Genomic DNA, 12,702 nt, shown 5'->3' with positions numbered 1-12,702 from the left:
GGAATTTCCTGGCAGACCAGAGGAGAGGAGCCTGGTGCTGCTGCTGCTGCCTGAGCACCTCCCTTGTCCTGTCTTGTCCAGTCCAGCCCAGCCCAGCCCAGCCCAGCCCAGCCCAGGTGATTCCGGGCTGAGCGCCCCAGGGCCAGCAATGTTCCCTTACGACCTGTGGGTTTGTTTCTGCTGCCGTCTCCTCTCTACTGTGAAATGAAGGAGATGAGCAAGCCTCTGCTGACGGCATCACAGCTTCCAGCAGCTCCAGCAAAAAATTAAAGGGATGAATAACAGCAAAATGGGCTGAGCCTGAGTTCACAGAACTCACAAATGTTTCAGCTTCATGGTTTAAAATCGTTGCAGAGGAGTTGGATCTCCCATGGCAGCAGACAACCTCAGTAAAGGTAATACCTCAGTAAAGGTAATACCTAAGAAGTTTTGGAATCAAATGATGATGATCTCTGGCTAAGCACGAGATCAGGGAAATACAGTGCTTCTAATTACCCTGAGAGACACTGGGAAATGGAGACTGGAGTAAAGCACAAAGCGACAGAAATCTGATGAGCAGAGGATCACTGCTAAATGTTTTAGTGTGTGGCTGTTTGTACAACTCAAAACCACATCCTGGTAATTGGGACTGAGCAGAGGAACAGAAACACAATGACAAAATCAACAGCAAAAAACCAACAAACAGAAAAAGGGCTGCTTCCTGTGAAATGCACTGGTGCTTGAGGAGCTGGGTTTGAACGCAATGGGGGGAAAAGGCACCTGAGAGAGTTCATCAGCGTCACCTCCGGTGCACACCTTGGCCCTTGAATACTGCAAAGAGCACTTTAGGCAGCCAAAAAGCCAATTTAGCACTGAAATAAAAGGTTTAGACCCACCACCTTCATTTTTAAGTCTAAAAAATGGGTCTGAGCACTCCAAAGAGACATCCTTTTTGTTCATATCTGCATTGTAGATTTCTCTCCCTGAGGACACTCTTAACCACTTTTCCTCATGCCGCGGTTGTGCGGTGAGACAGTCTCGGGTAATGACCAAACTTGCTGATGTTGGTGCACTGAACTGTTTCAAGGAAGGGCTGCTGTAGATCAGCAGCCGTCCCCAGGGATCCATGTCATTTGGGGCGGTGGCACAAACAGCCCAGATCCCACCCCGCATTCCAAAGGCATCCCGTGGAACACCTTGAGTGCAGGTGCACCTGTGGCCAGGGACGTTTGAGCCTCTGAAGGTGCCTGGAGGTGCCAGCACCGGGGTTCCCGTGGGATCCGTGGCTGCTGAGGGTGTCCGTGGTGGGTGGTGCAGCAGCTCCCGCTGCTCCTCGGAGCACAAGTCAAGCCTCCACTGAGCAGAGCCCCAGGCAAACACATCAAATCAAAGATTGACATCAAATGACCCCTTGTTTTGGCTCCTGGCATGTGAAATACCCGGTCTTTGATGTGATTTTTGCTGAAATCCATTGATTTGCACGAGCCCTGTTACAACCCCATTAACAGATACCAAAAAAAAGAGGAGGTAAATGAAGAGTAGCTTCAGTGCAATAAAAATCACCGCAGGAATACCTGTGTGATGCAGGACTTCAGCCTCCCCAGGAGCCCTTTTTCAGTCTCTGGGACGGTGGGAATTGCCTTGGGCTCCTCGGGAGCCTCTCCCCCCTCTCTGGCAGGAGGTGACCTCTGGCAAACTGGGTGGAGAAAAGGATGGAGCAGCATTCCCCCTGTAAAATTCCTTCTGTAAAATATCTGTTTCCATTCTATTGGACTTCAATCAATTTGTTTTCTGGTATTTATACAATATTCACAAGCTGGTTTTATCCAAAGTTGGAGTTATTGATACCAAAACTTCAACCTCTGGTAGTTTAGGAAGGAAAAACAATCGAGGGATCACTGCCCTTCAGTTCCTGGCCAGCTGAAGGCAGAACAAGAAGGCACAGGCAAATACAGGACCCCAGATTGGTTGGGGTTTGAAAGGACCCTAAAGCCCACCCAGTGCCACCCCTGCCATGGGCAGGGACACCTCCCACTGTCCCAGGCTGCTCCCAGCCCCAATGTCCAGCCTGGCCTTGGACACTGCCAGGGATCCAGGGGCAGCCCCAGCTGCTCTGGGCAACATCTAAATTCATTCACTCAGACCCTGAATTTCTTCTAATCCTGTTGGATGCAGAAGTCAAAGACATTTTTCTTCTTTAAAACCAGTCCAGACGCAGGGTGAGGCTCGGCAGGGTTTGCATACAGGAAGATCACTTCAGGTAGCTGTGAGAAGAAACAGAAAACATTCAAACCAAAAGAAATACAAAAAAAAGAAAAGACATCTTTTGTGTGTGCATGAGAGAGAGACGGAGAGGCTGGAAACATTCTCTTTGTGAATTGGAGAATAAAGAGCACAGTCAGTCCAGGGAGGGTTTGCTTTGTAACAGCTCCTTGGAACACGCCTCCAGTCCAGGGATTTAACCCTTCTGGGGAGGCAGTCCCAGTGCCACTCCACAGCAGCAGAAGGATCAAAGAAAACCAGGATAAAGATATCTGCCTCTGCCCCCCTTTGTACCAGAGCGCTCCTGAGAGCACACACAGCTCTCTTGGATCTGGGCATCCACTTAAAAGACTCCAGAAAAGTTTCCATGCTCAAGTGGGAGCTGAGCAGTCGGTAGATGCAGCAACTCAGCTCCTCTCTACAGCCAGAGATGGCTAAACCCACCCTGAATTCCCGCCTGGAATTCACAAAGCACACCCAGGGATGCCCTCAGGGAGGAGACGCCAGGGAGGTGGGTGCCTCCCTCAAACACGGGCATTGTTGATGCCAGTGACCCTGGCACAGGGTGCCCAGAGCAGCTGGGGCTGCCCCTGGATCCCTGGCAGTGCCCAAGGCCAGGCTGGACATTGGGGCTGGGAGCAGCCTGGGACAGTGGGAGGTGTCGTGCCCATGGCAGGATGGATGGGCTTTGAGGTCCTTTCCCACCCAAACCAGTCTGGGGTTCCCTGATTCCATGGATCTGCTGCCCTCGGGCTGGTCCAGTGCTCCAGAAGGGCCCCCAGGGCTTCCCTGGGGCCAACACTTCTCCTTTCCATGGGAGACACTCCTGGCAGGCACTGCTGCCCACAGCAGAAAGAGACAAATTTCCTCATTCCCTCCCATCTTTCCAGAGCCAGCAGACTGTCTGGAGGACTCTGTGAGATGATCTCCAAGGAGACACTGCAGAAACATAGCGTTCTCAGAGTCAGACTTGCACCTTTCAGCCCTCCAAAACAGCAAGACACAAGTGTGGCATCAAGAGGAAAAGACGGTTTGCAGCTGCTACAGCCCCGGGTGTTTCCAGGGATGCTTCCCTCATTTACATTCTCCAGCCATCCCTGAAGCCTGGAGAACTGGTCCTCTGCACCACCACTCATCTCATAAGCATTCCAGGAACCTCAGGGAGCTAAGGAAGAAATTCTGAGCATTGCAGCTTCTCAGTGGAGTCAGATCAATGAGTTCACTCCAAATAACTCATCTGGAAATTAACTCTTTCATGAATTTCAGCAGAATATTTGTGTGAGAAGCCCCAGACATCCTGCTGTTTCCAGTATGGACAGGGACTGCTGCTCCTTGAGCCATGGTCATGTCATCACAATTCCAGAATCCCTGAGGCTGGAAAAGCCCTCCAGGATCACTGAGTCCAGGCTGTGCCCCATCCCCACCTTGTCCCCAGCCCAGAGCACTGAGTGCCACCTCCAGGAATTCCTTGGGCACCTCCAGGGATGGGCACTCCAGACCTCCCTGGGCAGCTGTGCCAGGCCTGGACAGCCCTTTTTGGATAGAAAATTTCCCCAGTATCCACCCTGAGCCTGCCCTGGCCCAGCCTGAGGCCGTTCCCTCTCCTCCTGTCCCTGTTCCCTGCCAGCAGAGCCCGACCCCCCCGGCTGCCCCCTCCTGTCAGGGACTTGTGCAGAGCCACAAGGTCCCCCCTGAGCCTCCTTTGCTCCAGGCTCAGCCCCTTTCCCAGCTCCCTCAGCCGCTCCTGGGGCTCCAGCCCCTTCCCAGCTCCCTTCCCTGCCCTGGACACGCTCCAGCCCCTCCAGGGCTCTCCTGGCAGGAGGGGCCCAGAGCTGCCCCAGGATCCCAGACCCAGCCTCAGGAGTTAAATCCATGAGTGCAGGGAGGGGATTCATGGGCACTTGTGCCTCACACAGCGGGGGGGAATCATCCCCACCTCTGCAGTTCATCCATTATCCCAAGGTAGAACACATGGCTTTGGCTCCTTAATTAGGTGTTTTTACCTCCCCACATTAACGCGATTATGTCAAAGCTGATTGCAAATTTTAAACTTCACTTTATCAGCCGAGCAATTACAGTTTTATGGGCTTTATCCTCTTTGCAGTAACTTTAATACACTTTTGTTTCCTAATTATTTCCCTTCCCAGATTATTGCTCTTAAGTAACATCACCATTACTCTGGATTCAGGGCCCCAAATCACACACCACACTTCCTCCAGAACCACTGCAGGAACCAAATGTGGGAAGAGCAGTGTCAAGTTACAAAAAAAGGTACCAAGAACTAATTATTCCATCTGGAACCCTTCCCATTTCATTTCCCCGGCACTAAACCCCCGGAATGGCTGCACAGCCACTCAGCTGAAATGGGCTCTGCTCTGTTCCCGCAGGAGCATTTCCAGGATGGAGCTTCCCGGCCTCTCCTCACTGCAGCCACTTTTCCTCCCCGCCTAATTACCCACTGCAGGGATGATTTTCCTTTGCAGTCGCTCTGGCTTAGGCCATTTATCCCACCCCAGTCCCTTCTCCTGCGATCCAGGCTTGGCAAGCCCTGCAGCAGGGCTGGATGCTGCCTTTTCCCTCCCCCTGATCCGGAGCTTTCCTGGTCCTGGAGGGACTGGTGGGCTCCAGGATGAGCTGCAGGACACAGGGACACGGCAGTCCCCTGCCCCAGCCCGGGGCTGCACACCTGGGAAGGGCTCAGCCATCCATCAAGGAATTAGGAAGGACCCAAAGGTCTCCTGGAAACAAATGCTTGCATCAAAACCCCTGCTCCAAAGTGCTGTGGAGCCGTGCAGAGCCACGGGCAGGAGGGCACAGCCCCGAGCCGGGCAGAGGAAATGGCTCCAGAGCAGCTGGGGCTCAGCCATGAGGAGAAGGGACTTTCAGCCTGCAGAGGAGAAGGATCCAGGGAAACCTCAGAGCCCCTTGCAGGGTCTAAAGGGGCTCCAGGAGAGCTGCAGAGGGACTGGGGACAAGGCATGGAGGGCCAGGACACAGGGAATGGCTTCCCAGTGCCAGAGGGCAGGGCTGGATGGGAGATTGGGCAGGAATTGTTCCCTGGGAGGGTGGGCAGGCCCTGGCACAGGGTGCCCAGAGCAGCTGGGGCTGCCCCTGGATCCCTGGAAGTCCCAACTGGCAGGGGCTGGAATGAGATGTTGTTTAAGGTCCATTCCAGCCCAAACCATTCTCTGGTTCTGTGATTTTTAAGCAACTTTAAAAAACAATTACTGCTTTTTTTTTTTTTTTTTTTTTTTTTTTTTTTTTTTTTTGAGGAAATACCCTTAAAGCCACTAAAAAAGTCGCTGTTACTGCTCAGCAAAGACTCGTGATTGACCTCAAGCATTGGATTCTCCAGACTTGAACTCTGCAAATTTAAGACAAAAGTTTTACAATAAGAAGCACCCCAAGCCAACCCCATGCCTGGCATGACAGACTTGCCCCTTCCCTCTCCAAATGGAACAGCTGGGGATGGGGAAAGCTGCCTGCTTTGGGCCTGGGCTGGAAGGGGGACTAATAATGACTAAAATCCTCCCTTCCTATTAGAAAATTCCTCTGCTCTGCTTAATTTAAAAATAGCCTGAGCAACTGCTGGTAGTGCCATTCTACTAGAGAGGAAAAAAACAACTGAGTTTCTTTTTAGGGTATTTTTGAGTAGATGAAAATTGAAAGAAAAAAGAAGTGTTTCAATGCAGGCAAAGCTCAATCGACAAGCAAAGTCCTAAAGGGAAAAGGGAATCAATTCCAGAGGATCCTGCTGGCAGATGACAATTCCAGCTGCCATGGGAATTCTTCTTAGTAATTAAGTTCTCTGTCCCTTGTTATGACCCTCGAGAAAGTGGGGGGAAGGTCCCTGAGGTATCGCAGTCTTTTGTGGGCTCTTTTGGGCTTTGGCTTGGGGCTTTTTCTTGGTTCCTTTAAGGTTTTCCATGGGCTTTTTCAGAGAAAACTCAATATAAAAAATACCCAAACATTCAACCACAGTGGGGTTTGGTTCCCCAGGTCTCTCAGGTGTCCCTGTGAGGGGCAGTTTCTGTAACTCCCCAGGTCTCTCAGGTGCCCCTGTGAGGGGCAGTTTCTGTAACTCCCCGGGTCTCTCAGGTGTCCCCATAAGGAGCAGTTTCTGTAACTCCCCGGGTCTCTCAGGTGTCCCCATAAGGAGCAGTTTCTGTAACTCCCCGGGTCTCTCAGGTGTCCCCATAAGGAGCAGTTTCTGTAACTCCCCGGGTCTCTCAGGTGTCCCCATAAGGAGCAGTTTCTGTAACTCCCCAGGTCTCTCAGGTGTCCCCATGAGGGGCAGTTTCTGTGCCTGCCCAGGCTGTGAGTGGAGCTCAGCCTGCCTGGGGCAGGGCGAGGGGACCAGGGGATGCTGCTGCACTGCTGGGAACACTCAGGACCCTGTGCCAGGCCTGAGAATGTTGGTCAGAGATGGGAGAGAAAACCCCCAACACATCAAATGAAAGGAAAACACCCCCAGCACTCCTGCGACAGGGAAGTGTGGCATTTCAGGCAGCTCCTCTTAAAACCAGTGCCGTTAATGCATTATCAAACTCTCTAGTTTGCTCAGTTTCTGTAGCACAAACTGCCAGGAGCACAGAACATTTCATGCTTTCATCTCCCAGAAATAATTTGACAGTACTTGAGGATTTGATCGCTCTGATTACATTATTATTGTTTGTTGAATACCAATAAAAGCTTTAAAAAAACACTTTTCATCTGCTGCAGCAGGATGTGCCATGATGGGCCAGCACAGGGGACATGGGGGATTTTTCTTTTCCCATGGGATGGGGATGAGCAGGAGGATTTCCCCCGAGCTCCCTGAGCCCCCCGTGCTCCACTGCTGGTCCTGGGTGGGCATCGATGTGGGGCCAGTCTGTCCCTGGAGCAGCTGATCCTGATGGATCCCGTGATGGAGCATCCCACATCAGCCTTGGGCTGGACAGCAGTTCACTCTGCTCCTCCAGACTTACAGGGTCATGGAATGGGTTGGGTTGGAAGGATCCAGTGCCACCCCTGCCATGGCAGGGACACCTCCCACTGTGCCAGGCTGCTCCCAGCCCCAATGTCCAGCCTGGCCTTGGGCACTGCCAGGGATCCAGGGGCAGCCCCAGCTGCTCTGGGCACCCTGTGCCAGGGCCTGCCCACCCTCCCAGGGAACAATTCCTGCCCAATCTCCCATCCAGCCCTGCCCTCTGGCGCAGGGAAGCCATTCCCTGTGTCCTGTCCCTCCAGCCCTTGTCCCCAGTCCCTCTCCAGCTCTCCTGGAGCCCCTTTAGACCCTGCAAGGGGCTCTGAGGTTTCCCTGGATCCTTCTCTCCCCCAGGTTGAACTCCACTCTCAAGCAGCACACAGAACTGGGACCTGCTGGACCCAAGCACTGCGGAAAATGTAAGTTTGTACAGTTTGCATCTGGAAATTGCCCATTCTCCCCAAACACAGAGCGATGCTGGCTGAAGGCCCAGCTGCCCAGGACAGGCAGAGACCCTGCCCTGACTCCTGCCCCGATGACAAGCGACAAACTCTGCAGAGTTCAGAAAACTTTAACAAACACCTCGTTTTTCCCTGCTGATTTGTGACACCCTGCAGGAGCCAGGCAAGCCTGCCCAGCCTTGCACAGGATCCAGGAGCTGTTCAGCTCAGAAGAGCCCTCCAAGAGCAGCCGTGACCCAGCAGCACCCCGGTGCCCTCCCAACCCCTCCCTCCCCACAGCCCCGTTTCCTCGGGCGAGGAGGCTGCAGGCAGAGGCACGAGGCGTGGGATCAGTCTCATTATTTCCCTCCTCGTAGCATTAATTTCGCTCCTTAATCCAAACAGGGCTTTGCGCAGTTATTAAAGCAGTTTTAATCCAATCAAACATAAACAGCACGGATCAAAGGAGGCCCCAGAGGCACAGGAGCGCTCGGGTAAAGTTCAGCACAGCAAATGCCGAGGCTGTTCCTGCTCACACTGCCAGCCCAAGGTGGGGATCTGCAGGACGCCTGTGCCCCGCTATCCCCTGTGCCCCCACGCCATCTATCCCATTAGAGTGCCTGGCTAATCACCAGGGAGCACATTCCAATTAATTTAATTAACAGGCAATAACATTACATCACGCAATGATAGCGCTGTAAAGTGTTTTCAGATTAAATCCTAAATTAGTGTAGAGCACAGCCAGGCCTAGATGGAACCAAAGGGAAAGCTGCTCTTCTCCCTTTCCTTCTGAGCAGCCTCCAAGAACAGGCACAGGCAGAAGGCTGGAAATCAGATTTCATTAGGTGAATTTATGGATTTCATGAAATCCAGAGGTGTTGATTAATCCAAGACCATCTGTGGGCTTCTTGAATCATTGAGTGCTGATACCAGTGCTTGGAATTGGACATGAGAATATTCCCCAGGCCTGGTTATGGGCTCGGCCCTCCCTGGCTCATCCCCCTTGGATGATCAGACCCAATCCATGTCCAGTGTCCTAAAGGGTGACCAAATCCCCAGCACTGGTCCCTTTAAAATCCTGCTCTGCTCTACTGGAAAGCAGGAAAAACCTAAATCTCACTGCCAGGCCAGCCACGCTGCCCGGGGAAGAGCCCGAGGTGCTCCGGGAGACGCTTCCCTGCCAGCAGCACTCCCGGGGCACGCAGTGATGGGCTCACGCCAGGCCCGCGGGCTCCCCGGAGCAGAGCTGCTCTTGCACTCAAAGGAAGCTTTTCCTGCCTCATTGATTCATTGGATCCACTGATGAGACTCTGGGAACTCTCCAAGGAAGTGTTTTACAAGGAGGGTGGGCAGGCCCTGGCACAGGGTGCCCAGAGCAGCTGGGGCTGCCCCTGGATCCCTGGCAGTGCCCAAGGCCAGGCTGGACATTGGGGCTGGGAGCAGCCTGGGACAGTGGGAGGTGTCCCTGCCATGGCAGGGGTGGCACTGGATGGGCTTTGGGGTCCCTCCCAACCCAAACCAGTCCATAACGTTACCAACCCCAGGGTTGGTGGGGCAGCAGAGCAGAAAAGTGTCCATTACCCACCCTGAATAATCCTCTGCTTCCTTGTTTTAAAAAGTTGAATTTAAAGAGACATTAAATCTTTTTCCCTTTGAATTTTCCTTCTGATCTAAGTGTAGGAATATTTCAGGGGTTGCACTGCACCAACTGGGAAGTAATCACATAAAACTCCTGTCAGAATTTCTTAGTGCTCCAGCTAATGAAAGGACAAATAAAATACCAGCATTATTGCCAACCTTTGAAAGTTGCCTTTCTGAGGAGTCCTTTTTAAGTGCTAATTAATCAAATCAGTGATATTTTTCCAGGGTCAGTGACTCATTACTGCTGCACTTGCCGAAAGTGAAGAAGGCTGAAATATTAAACTAAATAGATCATAATTCTTCCATAGATGGTCAAGCTGTGTTTGAGGCAGGAGCAGCGTTCTCTTGAGTCAAACCCATTCTGAATCACTTTTTTCTCCCTCTCTCCCTCCTTTTGATGGCAGGAGATGACATTAGGAGAAATTATTCCATGAACATCTGGCCAGCACTTGACCGGTGCAGAGGAGCAGTACCAGGGCCACCCTTCCCTGCTTCCAACCCCACAAGAGCCTGGATGGGACTAAGGTCACCACACTGCCACCAAGGCTCACCTCTCAATCCGAACCCTGGGGGGCTGCAAGGCTGTGGAAGGCACAGCTGGACTCAAGGCTGGAAGCAGAAACTGGCTTTTTGCTTGGATGGAAAACAGGGAGTGGATGAAACCTCATTCCAAGGACTTCCCTCCACCCTGGCACTCTCCCAGCTTTTCCAACTGTGTATCCAGAAAGTAGTGCTGGAAAAATGGTGTCAAAAGGAAATGCAAAGAGAGCAATGATAGGAAAAGGCAGAGAGAGAGGACTGCTGGGAGATCCCAGAATGGTTTGGATTTGAAAGGACCCCAAAGCCCATCCAGTGCCAGCCCTGCCATGGGCAAGGACACCTCCCACTGTCCCAGGCTGCTCCCAGCCCCAATGTCCAGCCTGGCCTTGGGCACTGCCAGGGATCCAGGGGCAGCCCCAGCTGCTCTGGGCACCCTGTGCCAGGGCCTGCCCACCCTCACCCTAGATTGGATTTCCTCCTAAAACCCAGTCTAGTCCCACCCTCTTTCTCTTAAAGCCGTTCCCCTGTGTCCTGTCCTATCATCAAGAGAGGTAAGAAACAGAAAGGATAAGTAAAACATGGGGGAAGATGGATGAATAAAACACATGAGAAGAGATGATGGGAAGAAAGTCATGAAACACAGAGAACAAGAAAACTCAGTTAAAAGAAAAACAAGTTTTAAACCATCTCACAAATGAACATTTCTTACATGAGGAAACTCAGGCTGGACAGAACTGGAAAGTTCCAGAGGCATCTTCAAAGTCAGTTGAAGCTCTGCACAGGAGGGGTGAATCACAGGATATCTGAGTTTGAAGGGACCCACAAGGATTGAGCCCAACTCCTGGGCAAAGGCAGGTCTGGAAAAGCTCCAACCCCACAGCTGAACTGGGAGAGGGAGGAACAGCAGCAGAGGTGATGGCAGCAGCACGTTAAATACAGAGTATATTTACAGGTAGATAAGGTCTGTGTGTGATCCCGGAACCTTGCCCTGATCAGCTGCACATGCCCGCCCAACACCAACCCATTTAATTTATCATCATAGTGCTGAGGAAACACACTCAGACATTAACCTAATGCAACTGAGCACGGGGAGGATTTGTCTTCATCAACACAATGGAATATTCAGGTCTCCCAGAGCCTCTGTTGGAGAAAACCTTTGTGCAATCTCAATGCCAATCTCAATGCCACAGAAACACAATTTAGGGGTTGACATTATGAGTTATTACAGGCTATTAGAGGAGGTTTTTTTCATTTCTTTTGTTAACTAATGCCTGTCCTCAGAATCAAAATTATATGCAGCAATTTCTCTCCACAATTGCACAGGGATGATCTAGAGATTGCCAAGAAACAAAAAGAGCCGGTGGGGTTTTCAGGGCAGCAAATGCTGTTCAAAACCTCCAACTTCAACAGTCTTTGTGGCATTTAGGATTTGCCAGACACTCCACACCACCACAGGGAACACTACAAGGGATAATCATGGAATCCCAGAGGGTTTGGGCAGGGAAGGAGCCTAAAGCCATGGGCAGGGACACCTTCCACTGTCCCAGGTTGCTCCAAGCCCCGTCCAAGCAAGCAACAAACCTTTAAAATCTGTATAAGAAATCAGATGAGCCCAGTGAAATCAGGAAGGGTTTTTTTTCAGGAAGGAACACATAAAAGTTTACTTTTAGTGGAGAAAAAATATTGGCAGTGCTAAAGGCCCTGTGAACCCCCCTGTGTGGAAGGCAGATTTGATAGGATTGTTAAAATTAAAAGCAGAATGTACATATCCCCACTGCTTCTGTAATGATGATTCAAAGCCCTGGAATTGTTCTTTCTGGGTTTATTTCTCCCCGAGCCTGTTTGGAGCAGGTTTGGCTGCAGGCACAGAGACATTCCCACAGCCCCCCATGCAGACAGCGTTAACATTTCCCTCCATGGGCACAAATCTCCTCCAGGCTCTGCTACACTCATGACTGGTAATTAAAAGATTCAGAAAACCTCCAGGACTACACCCACACACCCGAGAGCCACATGGCAACCTGCTGCTGCTGAGCCCTGATAATGGCCTAATTAATTTTCTGTAAGAGAACAAAGTAGAAAAATCACCTCCACAAACCAAGTCCATCTTTGCTGCTTCCCAGCATTCCCATGGCTGCGCTCAGGGAGGATGGACAAACACCCCAGGCCAGGGCAGATGGCCAGAGCTGGGCTGCAGGGGTTGGGTTTGGGCAGAGTTTATGGAGTTGTGACCTGTTCTTTCTTCAGGCCCAGCACCAGCATCCTCCAAGGTCAATCTTGGAATGGTTTGGATTGGAAGGGACCTGGAAGACCATCTCACATCCCAGTGCCAGTGACAGGGACACCTCCCACTGTGCCAGGCTGCTCCCAGCCCCAATGTCCAGCCTGGCCTTGGGCACTGCCAGGGATCCAGGGGCAGCCCCAGCTGCTCTGGGCACCCTGTGCCAGGGCCTGCCCACCCTCCCAGGGAGGAATAATGAGGATAAAGTTCCAATCCTCTGGAAAGAGGGATTGACCCTGAACTGCTGTTCATGCCCAAATTCTCCAGAGGTCACTCCCAACAGCCCACTGGACACGTGGCACCCCCAACATGTGGCACCTGGGGGCTCCTGGGCAGGTGGCACCAAGAGATGGGCGCCTCACCAAGAGTGCTGGGAGAAGGTCCAAATTAACACAACGTGGGAAAGGAAAATCCAAGCTGAAATGTTAGAATAATTTTTACAAACCCTTTCCTTGGGCTTACAAATGGTCGTTATCTCCTCTCCAATCTGCGTAGCAGTGGCAGGGAAGGGATGAGAGCTCAGCTGAGCACTTTAGGGTAATGTTATTCATAAGCAAGGCTTATCTCTCTCAGTACAGCTTGCATATTTTTAT

This window comes from Corvus hawaiiensis, chromosome 8 (assembly GCF_020740725.1).
Source record: "Corvus hawaiiensis isolate bCorHaw1 chromosome 8, bCorHaw1.pri.cur, whole genome shotgun sequence".
Lineage (NCBI taxonomy): Eukaryota > Metazoa > Chordata > Aves > Passeriformes > Corvidae > Corvus > Corvus hawaiiensis.
Note: the sequence above shows the minus strand (reverse complement) of the source record.